Source organism: Humulus lupulus, chromosome 3, assembly GCF_963169125.1.
Source record: "Humulus lupulus chromosome 3, drHumLupu1.1, whole genome shotgun sequence".
In the NCBI taxonomy this organism is placed as follows: domain Eukaryota; kingdom Viridiplantae; phylum Streptophyta; class Magnoliopsida; order Rosales; family Cannabaceae; genus Humulus; species Humulus lupulus.
In genome coordinates this window covers 238,056,269-238,063,807 of record NC_084795.1, presented here as the reverse complement: position 1 = coordinate 238,063,807, position 7,539 = coordinate 238,056,269, and the positions used below count along the sequence as shown (strand labels likewise).

The 7,539-nt window shown below is 39.5% G+C and overlaps 1 long non-coding RNA gene across 1 annotated transcript; it reads left to right on the top strand.

Moving 5' to 3' along the window:
• Positions 1–475: 475 nt before the first annotated feature.
• On the top strand, positions 476–5,177 carry LOC133823501 (uncharacterized). Its single transcript, XR_009888374.1, has 2 exons — positions 476–795; positions 884–5,177. It is a non-coding gene; the product is annotated as an uncharacterized LOC133823501 (long non-coding RNA).
• Positions 5,178–7,539: the final 2,362 nt, after the last annotated feature.

Below are 7,539 nucleotides of genomic sequence, written 5' to 3'. Positions count from 1 at the left end.
AATTTTTGTAATAAACAAAAACACAATGCAAAACGTATATAATAGCAATATTAAATAAAAGCACACGTACAACAAGTAGTTTGGATTTTATTTTTGACACTTTAATTATTTAGAATTTCTCGAAAATCTGCAGGAGGCTCACTATATAATTAACATTATCATGAAAAAAAATTACGGTCAAGACACTCTTACGCATCCATATAAGGAGCATGTTGTACGAGTAGAGTGAAAATGAATCCCTTACACACAATCTCCCAAAAAAATATTAAATTTTTTTTTTAATCAATACAAAAAACTGCGCGAAGCACGGTATGTTTTCTAGTTATAAATATATTCAAGAAAAAAAAATGTATGTATTAAAATTTTAAGAAAATATTTTCTCTCACAAGTTGGAAAGTCTCATTGTTTACTCAATAGAGCAATTTATCTTCATCTCCGTGCGAGTCAATGAGTTGATACTTGTGTTCCAATAAGAGGCTTTGATAGCCAGGCCCGTGTCACCTTGGACTCCAAAGCTATTCAAGCCCAGGCCCAAGCTTGGTCAAGTGCTGCAGCCCACGCTCCTAATGTTACTGAAGTGCACCAAACTAATACAGAGGGAATAGAAGATGATGCAAAGAAGGAAGAACAACTGAGAGAAGCCACGCGTGGGAAGAGAACATGCACACCCCGAGATGGATGAAGGATTTCATGATGGCCGAGTCGCGTTGAGCGTTGTGGGATTGAGCATAACCAAATTTTGTTACACATTTTTTATTGCATTTTGCCTTGTTTTTCTAGCATATAAATATCAATGTAAGCTTGTATTGACTCATGAATGAAGTAATTTGAGGAATTCAGGAGATTTTTACTGTCTTGAAGAGTACTAACTTGCTATTACTAGTGCTTTCACAGAGCTCGCCATGAAGAACGACGAGTTGGCTAAACTGTTGAAGTCTATGGAAGCCAATTTCAAGTTTCACTCTGAAGCTCAGATGGAGAAAATCACTTCGTTATTGGACTAACATCGTGCGTCTACGGACGAACGTCTGGGTCAGCTATTCTTCGCACCTCATCAGGGAGCATCGGCATCGAAGGTTTTGGGTTCGACTCCGAGCGTCGAAGTGGAGCAGTGCCCAATTGCTACGCAATGAGTTGGGGGTACTAAATCAGTCCATTCCGGTGCACAAAGCAATTTGGGATCGAGCTTTACTACAAAGTCGATTGGGTCCTATCAACACTTGCCTGTCAAACAACTCTCACCTGCTGAACTTAAAGAGAGGCGCAATAAGGGATTATGCTTCACTTGTGATGAGAAATTTAACTATGGGCGTAAGTGCAAGAACCGTGTGCTTTTACTGTGTGGCCAAGAGTGCGAAGAGGATGGGAGTGACGACGTGGATGAAAAAGATGAGGAATTGGCAGAGGAGGTCAACCTCCATGCTCTGTCTAATTCAACGCTCAACATGGTTCTCAGTCCTTAGAAGTGTTAATCGACATCCATGAATCCTTGGCTGAGACGTTGCAATTGCCCTGTGAGTCTACTAAGGCATTCAAAGTGTATATGGGAAATGGTTAGTTCTTAACATGTTCCAAGTTTTGTAAGGATGTGGAACTTATTTTAAAGGGGCACATGTTTCGTGTGGATCTGTATGTATTGCCGATTTGAGGCCTTGACATTGTACTCGGAAAGCAATGGTTGCAAACTCTCGGCCCATGCAGTCACGACCATCAGGCTTTGACTATGGAATTCACGTGTGGTGGACAAACCGTTAAGCTTGATGCCAATTCCGCTTGGAAAGCAAAGCAGATTTCCTTCACTCAACTCACGTCGATGATGCATGAAGGTGAAGTTAGTTGGCTGTGGCAGATGAACCCCATTCCAGCCATTACTTCTAACAATGAATTTGAGTTGGCACAACTAGAGGAAGACTTGGGCATCTCTAAGCTCATTCCTACTTTGGTTCCTGAGTCACAACAGTTAATCCAGCAGTATAAGGCTGTTTTTGAGACCCCATGATAGTTACCTCCGATTTGTACTATTGACCATCACATTTTTTTATCGCCCGACTCTAGCCCTATCAATATGCGCCCATATAGATACCCTGATTTCCAAAAGGATATCATTGGGAAGTTGGTTCAAGAAATGACTGAGGCGGGATTCATTCGTCATAGCACGAGCCCCTACTCTTCCCCCATTTTACTAGTTAAAAAGAAGGATTGCACTTGGCAATTTTGCGTGGTCTACCGCGCATTAAATGGGATCACTATCAAGGATCGATTTCCCATTCTAACAATTGACAAGTTACTTGATGAACTCGGTGCTGCCACTGTTTTCTCTAAGCTAGACTTGCGTGCCGGATATCATCAAATTCGAATGGATAGTCGAGATTTGTACAAGACAGCCTATCGTACACACGAGAGACACTACGAATTTCTTGTGATGCCGTTTGGGCTCACCAATGCTCCCGCCACCTTCCAGGTAACGATGAATCAGATTTTTAAACCTTATTTGAGGTAGTTTGTCATAGTATTTTTTGACGACATTCTTGTGTACAACAACTCCATATCCGACCACCTCAAGCACTTGCGTTTGATATGCCAATTGATGGAACAACACCAGTTTTTTGCTAAGGCTAGCAAGTGTTCCTTATTTCAGACGTTTATTGATTATTTGGGGCATATTGTGTCTCGAAAGGGTGTGGCAGCAGACCCCTCAAAAATCTCAGCCATGGTTGAATGACCTCAACCTCAGAATATCAAAAAGCTCCGTGGTTTTCTCGGCTTAACTAGTTATTATAGAAGATTTGTGGCTCATTATGCATCTATCGCTGCCCCTCTCACGGAATTACTTAGGAGAGACGGGTTCGTTTGGACAGCCGCTGCTACGCTTGCCTTTAAACAATTGAAGCAAGCCATGATTTCTACACCTGTATTACAGCTACCTGACTTTTCTATTACTTTTGTCATAGAGACTGATGCTTCTAACGTGGGCTTTGGTGGAGTTTTGTTGCAGGAAGGTCATCCCATTACTTATTTCAGTAAGAAATTGGGCCTGAGATTGCTTGGGGCATCCACTTATGACCGAGAGTTTAGAGCTGTGGTGGAAGCAGTGACTAGATGAAGACAGTATTTACTTGGGCGTTCCTTCATTATTAAAATTGATCACAAAAGTCTCAAGGAGATCCTTACTCAGGTTATTCAAACTCCATAACAAAAACATTGTTTGAGAAAATTGTTGGGTTTTCAGTTCTCTATTGAGTACAAAGCAGGCAAAGAGAACTCTGTGGCAGATGCCTTATCCCGAAAAAGATGAGTTACAGGCCACACATCTTCATGCGGAAATATCCGGTTCACATTTAATTTCTTCGATGAATTGCGTCGAGAGAATGAGACTTGTGCTGATTTGGTCGCCTTGCATCAGAAACTCAGCAGTAAACATCTTTCGAGTTCGCCATATACTTGTCGTGACGGGCTGTTGCTCCAACAAAACATGTTCGTTATCAGTGATTCCTCATCCCTTAAGCTGCCTTTATTACAAGAGTTTCATGCTTCGCCTATGGGTGGACATGCTAGAATAGAACGTACCCTTTTACGCCTTAGTGCCAATTTCTTTTGGACTGGAATGAGACATGATGTACAGGCGTTTGTTGCTTCTTGTTTCACTTGTCAAACGATTAAGTATTCTACTGCTGCCCCTATGGCTTACTTCAATCGTTAGAGTTACCAGAACGAGTTTGGAAGGATTGAGCAATGGATTTTATAGTGGGTCTACCTAATTCGCACGGATTCACCATGATTTTGGTGGTTGTGGATCGTTTCACTAAGTACAACCATTTTGGAGCATTGCCAACTCACTATACGACCACCAAGGTCGCTGAACTTTTTTCAACAATGGCATTCGTCTCCACGGTTTTCCTCACTCTATTGTGTCTGACTGTGACCCTATCTTCACTAGCAACTTTTGGCGAAAGCTTTTCGAGCTCATGGGCACTCGTCTTAAAATGAGCACGTCTTACCACCCACAAATGGATGGTAATCTGAGGTGACCAATAGGTATTTGGAGCAATATCTCAGGGCCTTTACCACTGAAAATCCAAAGCAATGGAGCCAATTTTTGAGGTGGGTTGAGTACCATTACATTACGAGTCACCATTCGTCAATCGGTATGACTCCGTTTCAGGCCGTGTATGGCAGGCCTCCTCCTTCCATTCCCATGTATACACGGGTTAGCACCTCTGTTTAGGCCGTAGAGGATGAATTGCTTACTAGGGACGCTTTACTGTCTCAGCTGAAATTGAATTTGCAGCGAGCTCAAAACCGAATGTGTCAACAAGCTAACAAGAAGAGACGTCACATTGAGTTCGCGATAGGGGATCTCGTTCTTGTCAAGTTACAGCCGCATAGGTAGACCACAGTGGCTCATCGTCTGAAAGCTAAGTTATGTTGCAGGTATTTCAGACTGTTCTTCGTGGTGGCACGTGTTGGCCCAATTGCGTGTACACTTAAGTTGCCTCAACACAGTCGCTTTCACCCCACTTTTCATGTCTCGTTACTCAAGCCTTTTATTGGACAGCAACTCGTGAAGCATTATCCATTACCCGAATTACAACGATGACACCAACCATTGCTGTTACCTACTGCCATACTCTCCAGTCGCACTGTGCAGTGAGGCACGAAGACAATTCCATAGGTTCTGGTTCAGTGGTCTCACAGTCTATTGGAGGATGCCACTTGGGAGGACTTTGCTCCATTTTGTAAATTGTATGAATTGGAAGACCTTGAGGACAATGTCAGTTTTGAGGGGGAGAGTAATGATAGCCAGGCCTGTGTCACCTTGGACTCCAAAGCTATTCAAGCCCGGGTCCAAGCTTGGTCAAGTGCTGCAGCCCACACTCCTAATGTTACTGAAGTGCACCAAACTAATACAGAGGGAATAGAAGATGATGCAAAGAAGGAAGAACAACTGAGAGAAGCCATGCGTGGGAAGAGAACACGCGCACCCCCGAGATGGATGAAGGATTTCGTGATGGTCGAGTTGCGTTGAGCGTTGTGGGATTGAGCATAACTGAATCCTGTTACACATTTGTTATTGCATTTTGCCTTGTTTTTCTAGCATATAAATATCAATGTAAGCTTGTATTGACTTTTATCATGAATAGAGTAATTTGAGGAAGAAATTTGTACTGTCTCGAAGAGTACTAACTTGCTATTAGGCTTAGTATTTATTCAACTTTCATGGCATGTGTACGTATAGACTTTGAAAGGTTGGATGTTCCAAAACTTGACTCGTACTTTGTTGAACCAAAACTTATTTGTCATCAACTTTCACAAATCTTTCTCTATGTTTTTTCCCTTCTTTTTTATTTCTAAGACTGTCGCAATACTTTCTTTTTCTAAGTATAATTGTTAATTTTTCATTAATTTTTAAAAAAAAAATTAGAAAACATTAACCAAATTAAGAAGACCAAGAATCGTTTTCCATTCTCATTCTAAAAACACAACCTTTAAAAAAAATAAAAAATTAAGAACAATATCAAACACGCTCTTTAGGCTTTGGAATCAAACTTGCTCTCGGTTAGTTTTTGTTAAGATTTCCCTAGGGTGTCTTGCCCAGCTAGCTTGTGCAATATCTTTTTTATAGATGCAAATATATATTCTTGGGGCCAAGCATATTACTTCATGAGGGACCTTATCTTGCACAGCTCTGTATAGGGCCTACAGGCTATGTAGAGAGACAATTGACATGTATCAGATAGGCTGTAGACAGCTAGCTTTTCTTGGTTTCATTCTGATTTATTTGTATTTTTTGGGCTTGTTTTTTACTAAAATGGCTCTAACCTCCCTCAACTTTTAGTATGTATGATATAAATCGAAGCCAATTTGGCTGTCTTAATACATTTTTAAGAACTTTTCTTTTTTAAAGTTGAATCTGTGAAATTTTACAGAAGAAATATAAAAGACGTGCATATGGATATATAATAACAATGAAACCTGAATTATTATTATTATTATTATTATTATTATTATTATTATTATTATTATTATTATTATTATTATTATATACATTGTTTTTCAAGTTAGCAACTAGTGTGCATCATTTGAAATTTTAAATAAAGCATCACTTTTTATGTCAATCTTTGTTGTATCTTTCATGTTAGTTTTGATTCCAGAACTCATATATGTATCTTTACGATGACACTTTGTGCTTAGAGAAAAAATTTCAATTAAAGTTAATTAAAAGGAGTTGTTTCACAAGATTGATGTTCGTATATATGCTTGTGAATTTTTGAAGGCAGAGTCTAATAGTTTCTAATAAGTTCTGGTTTACTTGGAATGGAATCACGTTTCTGGACACAGTTTATATGGAATCAGATGAAGAATGCAAGGAAGATTAATAATTGGGTTAGGTTTGGTAAAGAATTTTGATGAAGATAAATAAGCAGCTTGAGAAAGGCCATGCGTGTAACTGAGTCCAAATCCATCACCTGTATACACATATCCAAGCACTTGTGATGTTGGAAAACTTGTGCACTGAAGCATGAAAAAAGCTTGCCAAGACTCGTGCACAAAAGCTTGAGAGTCTTTTCAATGTCGTTTGGCTCAATTTGTTGTCAATCTTATGTTAGTTTTAATCCAATGACCAAAACAATAATCATGAAATGAATTACTCTACATAATCAATGCTCATCTACCAACCAAGATCACATTCTATTTAGGACATTAATTGCACGGTGAAAGACATACCTCCTCTGCTTACTATGAATCTGTCCAAAACAACAACAATACACAAAATCAAATGCAAAGATGCAAGAAAGAGCCATTGGAGAGCAAACCCTTTACAAAAACCACCTTACTCCCAACTTCATATATTCACATTATGTATATCGTGCCTTTCTACCCTAAGAGGTATATTGAGCTCATATTATTAGAGATGGTGGACTATGGTTTAATGGGTCAACCTATAGTCATTAGAGTGCTACCATGTGCCTCAAATATAATTAGTAAGTATTAACCATCTCATTATGGTTATTAATTATTAGTAGGCACTCCAATTAATAGTTGTGATTATGAAATTATGTTTGTGATTATATTAGTCCATATATTAATTCTTACATCTCAGTAATTACACATACATGAGTTTCTTGGAGGCAGTCCACTTTATTCCTCCCATGCCGCTAGAAGTGCCCAACATGGCTACTGACATTCGAAATGTAAAGCGCAATGTTATAAGTGGGAGCTTCCAGCAAATGCTTGAGTTGTTGAGTGAGAGGCACATATGCATAGCGCCCCCGAAAATGTATGTTAAGAGACCATGTAATGGCTGCAACCTGGGGCCTTCTCAAAGGAGACTACTAGAAAACCTATAATGACATTGTTTACCGAGTTTTTCGGAAACTTTAATAATAAAAGATTAGAGAGATTAAAAGAAAGGATTTGAGGAGTAAAGACAAGGTTTTTATGTGGTTGGGGCGTTAATAAGCCTTAGTCCACGAGACAATTGTATTAGAGCTTTAGAAAACCTTTGACAATGGAGTTTTTCCACAAGTTTGAGCAGAG